This window comes from Cygnus olor, chromosome 5 (assembly GCF_009769625.2).
Source record: "Cygnus olor isolate bCygOlo1 chromosome 5, bCygOlo1.pri.v2, whole genome shotgun sequence".
NCBI lineage: Eukaryota > Metazoa > Chordata > Aves > Anseriformes > Anatidae > Cygnus > Cygnus olor.
In genome coordinates, this window is record NC_049173.1 from 14,991,293 (window position 1) to 15,007,157 (window position 15,865).

Sequence of the window (15,865 nt, forward strand, 5' to 3'; positions counted from 1 at the left end):
ACCTGACCTTTATTGTGGGTGATGTCATGTGCATTACTTTTACCAGTGTTAGACATGATCAACAGTTACACAAATTAACTTCTTGCAAGACTTGAATCTTTAAAACAGAAAAGAACAAATATCTCATTTACAGTCCTACATTCTTCCCATTCAAGAGAAGGATTTTAGCGTTTATATTTCTGGAAGACTGTGTGTTCCTCTTCCTCAGCAGAAATCTCTGGCTACTCATTGTGCTAAGAACTAAGACAAATTCCAAATACCACTTAAAAATTTATATAGGACCAAAATTTCTTCAAGTTTTGGATGAAATGTCTGTAAGAAGCAGAATTATACCCAAAGAGCAGAGAAGAGCATTTTTCCTATGACAATGACTTTTATTCTGAATCTGAGATCATAACAGATCTAATTTTACCTTGTTCATAACAGGCATAACTGTTTTTCGTCTATTTATGCAATTAAACTGAAACCTGAAATAGCAGCCGTGGTTGCAGCATCCCACACAGAGGATACATCTTCATTCTGAGAATAAATGAACAGAGAAGAGATCAGTGTACTCTGTTTCACACAAATTGCTAATTCTGAAAGTAATAAATTCAAGAAAACTCTTGGAGCTATTCATATTACATGCGGTCTTTCGTGATCAAAGGTATCTACTAGAACAAGTATTGGGCCCCTGCTCCCCTCTCATTCTCCATTTATAATTCTCGGACAACACTCACTTGCATTTTTCCCAACAGGAATAACTGCTTTGCTTTCCATTCATGTTCCTTTTCTTTCTCTGAAACTGTTACAATAGCTGCTAGAAAATAACAAATTATCTTTCATTAATGCCGCAAGCTCAGTAAAACTTTTTGGCCAACAATGCATTCCCCTGGTCCATTCCTGCTTTCCCTGCAACAGTTCTAGTTTGATCATGTAATCTCAGCACTCAAATCTCCAAGGTCTTCATCCTGAATTTTTTTCAATTCTTCTTCTTCTTTTTTTTTTTTTTTAAAAAAAAAAAAGTTTATATTTTTGTCCTTCTGTATCCAAATAAACACTTTAGAACTGTAACTGGAATTTCTTTCTTTTCTTTCCTTTTTTTTTTTTTTTTTTTTTTTTTTTTGTTGGATATGGGTAGAGTTTAAACATTAACTTAACATGTATTCATAGGAGGGGTTCTGCTAGCTCATTTGTAGCAGTGTAATAAAACCCAGCTGTAGTGAGATCTACTTCATTAAATCCGAGGAATGTGGACAGCCTCTTGAGGAGCAGGTGAGTGGTGTTCTGTAGTCTTCAGGAGCTAGCCTGCTATGGACACTTGTTTCTGAAAGGGGAAACATGCCTCTGATCATCTCAAGAGTTTTTGAGAGACCAACCTCTGCAAAGGCGGAATGGTGACTGGTTCAGGGGTGTGGGGAGGTAATGCACATGCCCCCAGCTTCGTCTGCAGTTAAATTACTTGGACATTTATAATACTGCAGTCAATGTTCTCCTCATATTTAAGTATCAGGAGATAGCATGTAGAAACTTCAGTATGTAAGCATAAAACTAGAATATCTTGAATACAGAAAGATGACAGAACTTTTCCCTCCCCTCCCCTTTCTGTTTTTCTAAAGAACAACTGTCTGAATGGCTGCAAGATGCCACAGCTGAGAGTCATAACTAGTAATTGTGAAAACTTTAATCAGCTTGAACTTGGTTATATGTGAGCATTTTTTCTTAGCTAGGAAATGTTGGCCAAGATTTTGCTAGGAAGTTGAAGGAAAATATAGCTGAATATTAGAGTCTATTAATTCAAGAAAACAAATGGTAAGTAAATAAATATATGGGGAGTACTGCTTGCCTTGGTAGTTGTTCAGGATTATTGCTAGTATTTTCTGGGGGAGGACATCTTGTCTAGTGATTTTAGCTGATTATTTGCTGCCCTTTTCCAAGTGTGTTTTGCACTTTCCCACCTTACTGCTGATACCATGGCTGTCTTTGTGTCCCTGGGTTTGGAAGAGGAGAGTAGTCCTCTGCTTTTTGATGGGGAGTTACAGTTTTGAGTGCTGGAGTTTGAGCAAGAGTTGCCTGATGAGCAGAGGACTTGTGTTCTTGACCATGCGTGTGAAAGAACCTCTGCTCAGATGAACAACATCTGCCTCAGGGGTTATTAAAACTGTGTGTGTGCAAAGAAGCTCTTCTTGCAGCTGAGTGTGTGTATTTGCTTCCTGTAAAAACTCACTGTCTTGCACAAGATTTAATGATTAAAATCAGTGACTGAAGAGACTTGGATACCTTCTCGACATAGGATCTTCTTCGGTTTCCCTTTCCTTGCCCTTAGCTGAGTCTGATACTCAGAGATAAATTGTATCTGGATAGTTCTCTGTCAGCAGTGAGGTTTTTGTATCACACTGAATCTCAGCCGCTTGGCATGTATTCTGGTATACACCGCGCCCCCTTTTGGTCATTTCTCTTTCTGGAATAATAAGAACAGGTTATCATCTCTGCATATTTTTGGCTTTTCAGAAGAAAACGTGTTTAAAAACTTATTTCTCTAATTCATGTAGAAATGATCTTTCCTTCTCACAATCAAAGAGTTATTGTACTATTTTTTTTATCATAAAGAGGGTTTACAATCAATATTTAGAAGCTGTGTGAACTGCTGAGGATTGTAAAAAATGGCTTAGTTTCAGAAGTCTTATCGTGAGACAGAGGTGGATTACAGACACAGATTATCAACAGAGAATCAAAGATGATGATGGAAACATTTGTGACTTACTTACCAGAGGGAAAAAAATGTTTTGTTTGAAAACTGGATTCTCTGTGTGGTATTGTACAGGTAGGCAGTCAGAACCAGACCTCCTCAGTTCGGTGGGAGGGGCAGCATTCATCTTTAGAAGCAGTGGCATGAATCTCAACCTACCCCTTTGTGAGCATATACAGGAAAATGCAGAGACCTGAAGGTAGTGGTGCTCTCCTAGCAGTAAAATTACTCTCAGCTGAATAATCAGGGTTTCAGTCTGCATTGGATGATACCAAGTGAATGGCATTAGAATGAACAGAGAAAGCAAGGGACCCTACTTTTCTGTATCCCTGACAAGTCTGTGCATGCTCTAGCAGGTAGTACTATGGGGATGAGAGTGTTTATCTGTAAGATGTAGAAGTCTGTTTGTTTTTAACCTGTGTGTACCATAAGTACTGGAGGGAGCATCATTGTAACTGAAACTCTAGGTCCTGCTTCTTCCTTGGCATTGATCATAATTTGGCTGCATCTACATGGAGAAGATTATTGCCTTCACAGGGAGCTGGCATCTAATGTCTTCCCTTGTGACTTCCCAAGTAAGTGCTCGTTATGTAGATCCATCCCTACAGTAATGCCTGGCATCTCTCTTGTACTGAATAGTAATTTTATAGCTTTTTATCACACTTGGAAACAAATAGCATTAAGACTGCATATCTCTACTGCTTCCCAAGCAGCTCTACCTGACCAAGTTTCTCAGGAGAGTGCCACTGCATGCTAGTGCTTGGGATTAGCTGGAGATACAGTGCAGCAGGATGTTATGGTTTAGGTTATACTTTTCTACTCTTGTGTCAAGTGTTCTTCCCCCTTTCCTTTGCAGATGTTAGGCGGGATTGATGGTAATCACTTAGCATGAGGAAAAAGATTAAAGGAAAAAAAAAATCCACAGCCTTGAAGTACCGGGTAGTGCGCCTATCCTTGCAGTTACTGAAGCTTTCCTGTAAACAGTGTTACAGATGTGCCTCAAATTAAGCTCCTCCATTCAGGAAGGAAACTTGCTGTTTCTCCTCAATAAATTCTTTTTTTATTCTTATCAGAAACTTTAAGACTTATGAGTTCCTCTGTATCCTCTCCCACACTTCTATCAAACACCGACAGCTTATCAAAGGAGGTACTCTGCTATCTGTATCCAATCCTGTAAAGGTATATTCTAAGCTATATGTTGTACACGCTAAGAAAATAGCCTTTTTCTAATATTCTTTATCTTAGATTGAACATCCCCAAATTAACTGTTGAATTTCAACACAATTTCACGTTCATGTAGAGAATCAGTAGGCTTTTGATCTCCATGCGCATCCTCAGTCATTTTGGGATTTGTTGAAAATTACCAGTGCATGCTGCTCTTTTCCTGAGCTCCTCAGGCCAAATATTGTGAGTCTAGTCATATATATATATATATATATATATATATATATATATATATATGTATATGTATGTATGTATGTATACTGAGTTCCTTTGTATTGGTCAATTAAGTTCTGCTAACAGAGATGTAATGCAAACACAGGAACCATGGTCTGTTTGGTGCATGTACATGTAGAACAATGATAGCTGTTTAAGGTAGCTGATGAGAATTGTTTTGATAAGCATAATTAGTGCCCCAAATATGAACATAGGGAGGGTAGCTGTGTGACCTGCTTTTTGCTGGAAGAAGTGGTAAGATTGAAGCAACGTGGCACAGGAGCAATTATCACTGAATTTGATGAAGGAGGGGAAGGATGAGAACAGAGTCACGTCCACTATGATTCTCCGTAGTGTGACTTCACTGTAGGTGTTGATGAGTGGGTGGGAGAGTTTATTTCCCATAAGCTTAAATGGCAGCATGGAGTAAGTCCTGCACAAAGAAAAAAAAAAAATGTTGCCCGTGAAAATCTGCCAAAACAAAGAATGCTGTGATTCCAGTTGAGATACTGTGGTGATTGTTCTGTTCATATTATTAGAGCTAATGGATTTTCAATCAAAAGCAGCCATATACCTCAGGGATTAATATATTCTGTTTATGTCTGGGTCTTGCATCTTTTACATGAAAGTTCCATTGACTTTCAGATTTGGTGAACTACAGCCCTAGTAAGATAATGCAGATTCCCAGGACAGTCTTTATAGCCTTTCAGATCTGTATGGGCTGAGCTTAAGGGAAAAGAAGGTTTAGGTACAAATATTATAACACAAGCTTATTTGTACTTGAAAGGCTGTTGATACATCTGTAGTACACACAAAAAATAACCTGGCAACTTGTTTTTGTAAAACTTTCTGTATGTGCCTTTATATTGGTTGCTGTTTACTTTCATCGTTATGTATGTACTTTTGTCTTAGATTTTTATTTTAGTTTTACTTCAAAAAGTATTGTACCTCTAATTAGAAAAAGGGTAACTCATGACCATATGAACTACCTGCATAAAAGGAGAGGCTCTTCTTTTAAGTATTGGGAAAATTATAGAACCAAATGTGCTGTTGGCTTTCTCCCCCGTTCTTTTTTCACAAAAGGTGATGTGCAGTGTATGTGTTCATTTCCCCTAGAGGTAGGTATTGGGTTTATCCATGCACCTACCAAGTATACAAACCACGAATTGTGGCTTCTATGGCATTTTCAATACAGCTTGTTTAGTAAAGGATTTTAAAACAGATTCAAGAGTGCTTTCCTGTAAGTATTTTACTGATTTGTCCTAAAATCAAGTCTGGAGAATGGAAGTACTGGACGTTGTCTAAAGCCAGAAAAATGAAAGACAAATTTGTTTCTGGCAGCCAGGTGTTGACAAGTGTTTCAAGGGCTGTGACTCTTCAGCACCACAGGCTGACCTGGGTGCTGCCTGTGGGGAATATGTGAATGTATTACTAACAACTTTACCCAGAAAGCATCTAAAATAATTCAATGTAAATTAATAGAATCAAAGAATGGTTTTAGTGGGAAGGGGCCTTAAAGACCATCTGGTTCCGACCCCCTGCCGTGGGCAGGGACACCTCCCACCAGACCAGGCTGCCCAAAGCCCTATCCAGCCTGGCCTTGAACACCTCCAGGGATGGGGCATTCACAGCTCCTCTGGGCAGCCTATACCAGTGCCTCACTACCCTCAGGGTAAAGAATTTCTTCATGTCTAATCTAAATCTACCTTTTTTGAATTTAAATCCATTCTCCCTTGTCCTATCGCTACACTTCCTGACAAAGAGTCTTTCCCCAGCTTTCCTGTAGGCCGCCCTTTAGGTACTGGCAAGCTGCAGTAAGGTCTCCCTGGAGCCTTCTCTTCTCCAAGCTGAACAACCCTGCCTCCCTCAGCCTGTCTTTGTAGTAGAGGTGCTCCAGCCCTTTGATCATCTTTGTGGCCCTCCTCTGGACTCCTTCTAATATATCCATGCCCTTCTTGTGCTGAGGGTCCCCAGAGTTGAACGCAGCACTCCAGGTGGGGTCTCATGAGAGCAGAGTAGAGGGGGAGAATCACCTCACTTGCCCTGCTGGCCACGTTGCTTTTGATGCAGCCCAGGATATAGTTGGCTTTCTGGGCTTCAAGTGCACATCGACAATTAAACAGATGTGGTCACCATTATTTAGCAAAAACCAAACTATCTTTTTTTAAAGATAAGGATAGCAGAGATTTGATTATCATAGTAACCGAATACAAGAATAATAGCTCCAGGTAGATTGAATATGAAAAATCTGTAATTTTTTTAACCTTATTATAGTGACAAATGACTGGCAGTAACTAATTCCTACTACAATTGGTAATATTTGTGAATCCTTATCTGCTTTTTCTGAATGCCAGCAGTTTCTCAGTGTGAAGTAATAGTTCCTGCAATAATGATTGGCTTCCCTCATTCTAAGCATTTATTGCATTATGGGTGAGGGTACAGAAATGGACATAAGCCAATTTGGTTGTAACAAGTCTGTGTGAAACTATGGAGGAGGAGAAAGTTATTCTTATTTCTGGGTAAGTTGACTCTACCTTTCATATTCATGAAAACCTAGATATGTGTGCACAAGAAGAACCATAGAATCACAGAATGGCTTGGGTTGGAAGGGACCTTAAAGATCATCTAGTTCCAATTCTCCTGCCATGGGCATGCCACCAGCTGGATCAGGTTGCCCAGGGCTTCGTCCAACCTGGAACTGGTGTGATTAGGATTATTTGTATACGACATGGAAAACGTGAAACACCAGCTACTGAGCTACTCATCATCATCCAGGTTCCTTCCTGATGATGATAATCTGGGTTTGAACATGTTTCTTTACAGCCATCATAGTCTGCAGTTTTACCCATTAGAAATCAAGGTGAGGTCTCTGCCCATTTTCTTTTATTTTCTTATTTTGGGTATCTTCTGACTACAATCTGTATCCTGGTTTGAATAACAGGAAGAGAAATGGCACTAGCATTGGGCTATTAACTTGTTGTCATCACTCTGCTATCAGAGAACCAGCCTTCAGCTAATGAGTCATCTCTGCCATGACCTTGGCATGAACAGCACATTCTTCAGTGTTTACCAGTTTTATGACTATTAATTTTGCCCTGTCTTTTGTTGCACAACACTCTTTTAACCCTTGCTCTGTTGTTTCTTCTGCTTGTTTCCTAAAAGTCTTTGCATTTGTACTGCAGTCATTCCTTAATATTTCTTTTACAAATCTATCTTTCCATTGCTAGGCTGATTTAAGAGTAAGACTGAACCAACAGAGTTAGGACTTTGAAACCATATTCTTCACATGTGACTAAAAAAACAAGATCGTTTAGTCTTTTTTTTTTTGATTTCATAGCAGCCAAGATCAAACTTTCCCAAAGTCAAACAATATATCATGTATTGTTTATATTTTTTTGACATATACCCAACATGACTAGAAACAGGTAAATGAAGACTAATATTTGTCGTCACCTAGATCTTATGTGAGGTCAAAAGAATAGATTCATATAGCTTATTGTTTCAACAACCTTCTTAAAATGCTTTGAGATAAACGCTTACTGGGGAGTCAAGCTGTGTTTACTATAGCAGAAGAACTAAAGACGAAAGCCAGAAACTGAGAAATTGCAAGCTCTTTAGCTTCACTTTTGCCCTGCAGATATTATAGAGCAAGTCCTTACAGAAGGCATTTCCAAGCATGTGAAACACAAGAAGGTGGTTTGGAATAGTCAACACTGGTACATCAAGGGCAAATAATGCCTGATCATCTAGATTACCAATTCTCATGAAATGGTAGCTGGCTGGGTGGAGAAGGAAAAGCAGTGGATCTTGTTTACCTTGACCTTAGCAGAGCCTTTGATACAATTTCTTAATTCTTGTAACTTAACTGGGGAGATACAAACAAGATTAGTGGGCTACAGACTGCATGAGAAACTGGATGGATCACTGGGCTCAAAAAGTAGCAGCAGTAGTTCAAAAATCAAACTGGCAAATTGTTATGAGTGGTGTTCCATCACTGTTTAATGTCTTCATCAGCAACCTGAATGATGGGAAAGAATGCATCCCAGGCCTGAGGGTGACATGAAACTGGGGTGGTAGCTCATAGCTAAAGTCTAGGGCTGCCATTCAGAGGGACCTCAATAGGCTGGAGGAGTTAGTGTTAGGTCAGAGGTTGGACTAGGTGATCTTGGAGGTCTATTCCAACCTAGATGATTCAGTGATTCTGAGCTGGCTGACAGGAAACATTACTTTCAACAAAGACAAGTGCAGAGTCCTGCATATGGGGGTGAAATAACTCCATACCTCTGTACAGGCTGTAGATGGGGTGGGCAAGAAAAGATTTGGATGATCCTAATGAGTAGCAGATTGAACGTGATTCAGCACCATGTCCATTCAAGTATGAAATTTTGCAGAATACTTGATAGTAAGGGTGTAGCCAGCAGGTTAAAGGATGCAATTATTCTTCGCCTTGCATTTTTGAGGCTAACTGGAGTAAAGTTCCAATTTCCAGCTACCTCTGCCTTCCCAGGCTGATATTTAAAACTCAGCTAGACAGAGCCCTCAGCAATTAGATCTAACATTGAAGTCACCCTGCCTTTAGCAGAGTATTGGGTGCTGTTCTGTGAAATTCTGGCAGTTCTAAAGATGAGAGTATCTACCAGAATCTTTGGAAAGTTTTCTGGTGCTTGACAGGTTATCCTTCTTATTGTTTTTTCAAACTCTTTGTGTCTTCCAAGCATTGAAGTTCTTACACCTTTGCCACATTGGAGAAATCTTCAGTGAAGTTTTATTCTCCATGTAGGTAGCTGTATTCTGTGATAAAGTTATTTCTGGACCTTTCATTTGAAAAACTATAAATATGGAAGTCTGTAGTAGGTTACCCAATATTTTAATAACTCATGCTATTTGCTAACCCTTCTCCAGTGTATTATTGTTTTCCTCAGCTGGTGTCAGAACAGGACAAAAATCCACCTCTGGAATAGAACTGGACCACTTTCTTACTACTACCAAAAGGAGCTATATCATTTCCTTTCTTCTTAGACATCTAATAATTATACTTTCAAGAATTACATTAAACAGCTTCATGTCACGAAGGGGGAGTGTGGCTGAATTCACCTGTTAAGTTTCACTTCTACAGTTCCTTCCAAGTCTTTTTTTTTTTTTTTCTATCATTATGACTCTTCAAGAGAGGAGCCATGATGTAGGCTGGACTGTCTTCCCATTTGTATGTTTCACCTGGGACCAATGTAAGCTCATAATTTCTTTTGGGCCAGCTTGTAACAAAAAAGATGACAAACATCTTCAACACGACTCTTTTGTTCCCTCTTCTCAAATCTATTATTGAGTTTTTTTTTCTTTTCTCGGTCAGTGACCTGAAGGTTATGTAAGAAACCTCAGGAGGAGTATAAATGCCCAGTGGACAGTTCTCATTGCCAATAATACTGGAGATCTGCCAGCGAGCTTTAAGCAACAGTAGGTGTGACATACCAATGTATATATATTTATGTATTTTTTTGGTATCATTTGAGTCCGTTAATAATGCTGTTGTGTAAGAACAGGTTAATTACCTTCAAGAACTCCGCTTTTGAATTTCTTCCAGAAATTAAACTAACACCTGTCTCTACCTCTTAGTTTAGAAAGACTGGTTTTCCTTTAACCTGTGCTAAAGAACATCATTAGTAAAAATTAGCTGTTCCATTATTTTTTACCAAGCAGTTTCTGTGCGGATGAGCTGACGATCCTCTTGAGGATAAAAGCTATCCTTTTTCTTCTAAGGAATAGAGCAGTACGTGCTTCTTCAAGGGTGTTGGCATAAGTCATTCTTCTAAAGTTCAGTGGGAAAAAAAATAGTTACAACATCATTTTCTGTATCTCACAACATTTTTCCCTCTTTCCCAGCTTTGCATCCTTTACAGTCAAGAAGCAATTTTTGGAGGGTTGTGATGAGAATTGTGGTATTTGCAAGAAATGCAGTATTCAGAAGTGGTGTATAAATGGAAATGATACATACTTTTTGCCAAATTAGATTTTTAAGTAGAAATGGAATTGAAGAAGGAATACAAACCCATATTTGGAAGATGTGTATTTGTGTTTAAAAAAAAAAAAAAGATCTCCTTTCTTTATAGAGATTTTTATAGAGCTCAAACGTTGAGGCCTTTTAATTGTGGTGTGAGAAGTACCCTTAAAATAAATGTGTGCTGGCTGTGATCTTTGTTTTGTCCTGGGACATGCTAATATGTGTACGCCTCCCCTGTTTACGCTTATACACAAATAAGAGGAAGGGTACTTTTATATGTGACAGTGTTTATTCCATTTAGGTTGTGCTTTATTTTATTTTTAAGTAAATTGAGTGCATCATCCAGAAACCTCAAATATTGAGCGTGACCAGGAATATCTTACTTCATTTATATGTCTAAAGAAACTTTAGCTGATCCATCACATGTGTAAAGATATTTTACAATAGTGGCATCTACCTCAACTTTTCACAACTTTAAATGTTGCAGTTTCTCTATTTATTTCTCTGGTGTTACCTCTGTGGTTACCAGAATTGCAGTTCTTCTCTAAGTTTCTTTCTGAAGTTTGACTCCTAGAGCTCTGCATGATGGCTTCTCTGGTTAATCTGAGAACTTAGATTTTCAACCTATCCCTGGTGATTTTCATGCTTTCCAGCATTTCTTGAATATCTCCTCCTTCCATCTGTTTATTTTGTATCCTTTCCAGCATTCACATAATTCTATTAAATAAAAATAGAAACAATATTTCTTGAAAATTTATATGATAACTTTACTGGTAACCTAGTAAAAGAAGATATACTGAAATCGGTGGGAATACCAGGTCTGTTGATAACTGTGGGGTACTGAGAAAGTGTTGTGTGTTTTTTTTTTTTTTTTTTTTCCTCCTCGTTGGTGAAATGTGTGTTGTGCTTTTTAATTAAGGAGGAGAAAAAACCCTTTTTACTGGCTCAGGGAAGTATTGTTTATGGCTTTTTTTTAACCCCATAAGTGTAAATCAGGGTAAACCCATCATCCTCCATTTACAGTAAATTCTGCAAGAGTAGCATCAGCTGAGTGCACTCCAAAGTAAAATACCGTACTTAGACTTTACTAGTTGGCAGTTTTTTTCAACTTGATTTTTTTTTTTTTTTTGGAGTGGTAGGGTGGTTAGATTTATTCCTGGTTGAAAGGTGGCATTCTTTATTAGGGACAAGGAGGAAGCACTCAGAAAATAAAGACTCTCTGGAAGGCAGCGACATCTCCTTTGTCTATGAACTGGTATGTGGTTTGCTTAATAAAACCACCTTTTAAATAATCTATCGTTGAGAATAGGCAATGAAGATTTATCAAGAACAAAAAGTCTTAGATTAATTTTATTTACCTCTATAACAAGGTAGTGCATCTTACAGGAAAACTCAGCAGAATAGCCCTATGTTTTTGACTACAAAGTTTCAGACTATATTTTGCACCCTGTTTGCCCATAAAAACAAGGAAAATGTGATTTGGCTGAATAAAATTCCCATTTAGCCAGTAGGTTCGTGGTGGGGTGGGTGGGGGAAGGAAGACAAGAAGAATAGTGTTATATTAAAGAAACATGGGACAGCAACATCGTGTGGAAAATATGTGAGTATCCTGGGCTATGCTAAGGAAAATATCTTGCAAGACCTGTGCAGAAAAATTATTTCATTATTCATGCAGTGGTAAAGCTTGAAGTGGAGTAGAGTCTAGTTTTGGGTGCTCCATTTCAAGAAGAATATGGATCAGCTGAATAACCAGCAAGAGGAAAGCAATGAGAGTTGTCAGATCTTTGAATTTGAGATGAAGAAATGCCCTAGACAGGAAAAATGAAGAAACTGGAGTCCTTCAGTTTTAGGAGACGCCTGAGCCCTCAAGTAAGTAAAGGATGCTTTAAAGAGGCATGGGAGGTTCTTCCTATTTTAGGCTATCAATAAATCATGGATGTAAATTGCAGTGAAGGAGATCTAGGCTGAACATCAGAAAAATCTTTCTACTCCGAAAGAAAGTGAAGCACTTGTAGGAAGCCTTCATCACTTTAGGAGTGTGTATATCTTATTGGTTGTGAGGAAAGAGGATGGTGTATGTGGTCTATGGAAGTCCCGTCCCGTCTTCAAGGACATTTGGTTTGTTATGAGTTCAGTAGGACTGCAAAGGATGTAAGCAACTTGACCTAAAATCAGAATTATCCTCTAAACATTTTGAGCTGTTTCTAGAGTGCTCGGGGATGACACCTCCATTAACTTAAAAATGCTGGAATTAAGAGTAGTAATAATAAAGCATATGTTTTATTGTTGGAGATGCCAGGAAGGACACTTGGAAACTCACTAGCTGCATTTCAATCTTTGCTTACAGAAAAACAATATATATACAGTACTTGTATTACAACACAGAGACCAAAAGGCACTGTAAATGAATTCCTCAGCATCGTCTTTCGAGTAGAAAATAAATTCATTTTGAAATGCTGCATTTCCCACTTTAACTGCTGTCTGTTCTAGCAGAGTTTGAGCTATGACTGAAATATGTGGTCTGACAATAACTAGGGATGCAATATATTTTTTTCAAGTATCCTTCAGTACTATTCAAATATGAGCATCTCCTCTAACTATACAAATCTTGTAATCTTGCATGATGACTTCTCTGTAAGGCAAAAATAAAATATAGCTTGTTGTACCAGCTGTTGAGGGAAACACATGCATTTAGATACAAAATGTATGAGGGGCATCTAGAAGCTGTATTTCTTATTTTCTTTAAACCTGTGAAAGGGACCTCAACACATTACCCCTACTGAAACAGAGACCAAGGAGGCCCTTAGAAGTGACATCTTAAAGTATTACCACTCTTTCCTGAAACACTGATATCGCTTTCTCAGATGTATTCTATTCACTTATTGAAGAAATCAGGATTAAAAAAAATAATAAAAAAAATAAAAATTCCCAGCTATCATCCATATTCTGTGAGGATATGAGAATTGCTGTGGAAGAATAAACTACCAAAGTAAGTAAAAGCCATCTTGGGGAGGTGGTCTTGCTACTAGAAGAGAAATGCTGCAGGCCTGATCTTGTGCTGTTAGAGGAAAATTAGTTTTCTCATTGGGGATTGCAGGACTCTCAGATTATTGTTACACCTATGGTATCTGTGACCTGTTTTCCCCACAAATTGATTATTGTAATATGTTTATCTTTTAATATGGGATTTCATGGTATGTTGCTGACAGTTTCTGCCATGCACAACAGGTGAGGATGAACAGCAACACATACTACTTTGAAAATAGACTGCACAGTTTCCTTCCTAGATGATGTCTGTCTAAACACCATTATGATGGTTTCTGCATTCACTTGAACTCTAGGATACCTAGGTCACTTTGGCAGCCATGACAAACTTTGTAAAAATCTGCTTTGAGACTGTGCATCTTACAGCCAGGCATGGAAGGTCTGCATCGTTGATGATTTCTCAGCAAAACTGAGCTGAGGATGTGCAGCAGGGGTTATCCACAACTCAGCTCATTCTGAAGTGCATGGATCGCTCACTATTTTTTTTTTAACTTATGTTCTGAATGATGCTGGAATTGTATTTAAAAAAAAAAAAGGATTTCATACTAGTAAAAATTTCTGAAATTCTTATTTAGAGATATCCCCCAAACGTGTTAAGAATTGTGATGGAACTGATGGAACCTGCAGGCTTGGCCTTCCTGGAAAAAATAGCAGTTTTGGCAAAGACAAAGAAAAGTCTACTGAATATGCAGTAACAGTTGGTAGCCTGCCTGGTTATCTCAGGGGATTGATTAATAAGGGACAGAAAACTAGTTTACAAGTATGCATTGGCTGTAGGCTAGTCAACAACAGGTGTGAAAAACACACATTTCTGATAGACATCTGCTATGACTGAGGTGTTCAAAAGGTGTCTGCATTTCAAACGAAGTGTTTATGTTATTATTAACTTCAGTTCTGGCACAGTCCACTTATCTCTCCCTTTTGTATGCTAATTAGTGGGAGACAAATAGTGCCCGAAAAATAGAATCTGTTTAATGACAAATAAAATGCAGGTCAGTATATCTGTGCTTCAGGAGATTGCTTCCCACCTCCCAGTAATCTGATGCATGAAAGAAAGATGCTGTAAGAAATTTGTAACTGGACACAGACTTGGCCATGCAGACTCATAAGTCTCCACTCAGCACACAGTGCTCTGCCTGCACACTTCCAGGAGAGTGAAAAGTGTGCTTTTCTCACTGGTGCACAGATCTTCATTGAATCTTGGGGGAGAAAAAGCTGCTTTAGCATGGACATGGCAGTTCAGCACACAACAGTGCAGTGGTAGATGCACATATATGTGAAATCGTTTGATTGTGTGCTTTGAATAGATTTTTGAAAGGAAGCAAGTCTGGAGAAACGGAGAGCAGCTTAGCTGAACTTCATTTGAACTCAGTGAGAAGAAATATTCAGCAAAAGTGACCATTGAACAGGCTTCTTGAGCTGCTGCTCTGCCAATGAATCATATTTACTAGATCAACTTTAAACATTTCTGCTAGTGGCACATCAGTCTCCCTGAGTGGTTCACTTCGGTGGTGCTCTGTGTGTGGGGTTTGTATGTTTGATTGTGTTGTCTTTCTTAGGAAGAGATTGATCTTAGCTTACTCTCTTCCAGTTAACTTGCACTAAATCATCTCTGTTCTTCTAGGTCTTTGCAACAATTTGTAGACTTCTCTTTTGATAACACTGTGGTGAATTTGAGCAATAGGCAGTAAATTCTTCTTATAAGCAAGAGTAGTTGTACTACCTGGATATGGGTCACTGAACCACTCCGACAAAAATGCAGAGTATCCGTGGGACGTCTGAAGCCTCCCAAATACCTTCCTGGATAAAATGAAAAACAATTTTATTGGCTTTTGTTGGTTTCAAGATATTAAACTAGTATACCCATTAAACTCTGAATGATTTATAGTGATAACAGTCTAGTGCTGAAGGCAGAGATACATAGCAATCTCAAGCTAAACTGAAAGTAGAACCCCCCTCTGCAGGGAAACAGGAATGGGGAAGGAGGTTGGGCTGGACTCTGAGTTTGTAGTACCACTATGCTTCCAGTGAAGTCTGCAAAACTGAACTTTGCTTTGCATTTCTAATTGCAGCTACTGGGTAGAAAAAAATGAAACATTTTTTTGTTGAAGAAGCCTGAATAGAAAAGCTTTGACTATAGCCCTGAAGGCAATTTCTGAGGGACTCAGCCTTAGGAAGAGAAACTTTATCCTGGAGTGTTGAACCATGGAGACCTTGCCCTCCACTCCAGTCAGCAGGGAGTATTTAGCTAATTGCATATGTCTTGGAGGGATGTAAGAGACAGATGATTACATGTTGATCAGGACTGTAAAAGCTGTACAAGTGGCTAGAAGAGCTTGAAATGGATCAGCTGCCTTACTGGCAACCAGTGCAGAATGTACTGCTACTGTCTGTCCTGTTTCAAACAGCTAACAGGAAGTTCCTGAGTTTGCTTTAACACTTCTGATGGCTGAGCCAACAGTACCAAATGACAAGACAATGATAACCTGTAAATGTTGCATTGGAGCAAACCCTGACTGTATTTATTCACGTCATAAAAGTATTTACTGTCAAACTGCAAGAAGTCTTTTTTTTTTTTTTAAGACAGCAAGTACTAATCTAAAACTTTGATAGCCTAAATATCTGTGTTGCTATTGTGTTATGAATTGTCATTGGAATAT

The 15,865-nt window shown here is 38.6% G+C and overlaps 1 long non-coding RNA gene across 1 annotated transcript in view; it reads left to right on the top strand.

Annotated features, from left to right (window-relative positions):
* Positions 1 to 1,631: 1,631 nt before the first annotated feature.
* Positions 1,632 to 15,865, top strand: part of LOC121070933 — a 28,679-nt gene continuing 14,445 nt past the window's right edge. Inside the window, exon 1 of the long non-coding RNA XR_005820302.1 lies at positions 1,632 to 1,791. This is a non-coding gene — a long non-coding RNA (uncharacterized LOC121070933). The remainder of the gene's footprint in view (positions 1,792 to 15,865) is intronic.